Source organism: Marmota marmota, unplaced genomic scaffold (genome assembly GCF_001458135.2).
Source record: "Marmota marmota marmota unplaced genomic scaffold, marMar, whole genome shotgun sequence".
NCBI lineage: Eukaryota > Metazoa > Chordata > Mammalia > Rodentia > Sciuridae > Marmota > Marmota marmota.
This window is the reverse complement of record NW_026000026.1, coordinates 67,875,202-67,875,427: the sequence shown is the minus strand read 5'-3', so window position 1 is coordinate 67,875,427 and position 226 is coordinate 67,875,202.

Genomic DNA, 226 nt, shown 5'->3' with positions numbered 1-226 from the left:
GAGGGAACCCGGAGTCACCGCCAGCCGGAGAGACGAGGGGGAGGCACCGCAGAGCAGAGAGATTCCCTCCCCTTCGCTCCTTCCCTCCCCCCTCCCCTCCTCCCGCTCGCCGAGCCTTTCCAGCCCCCCTCCCTTTTCCCTTTCTCCCGCCCAGGCTGTGGCTGCCGCGGTGCCAGCTTAGGGCGGCTCCGGATGCTGGAGCTTGGAGAAGGCACAAGGACCAGGG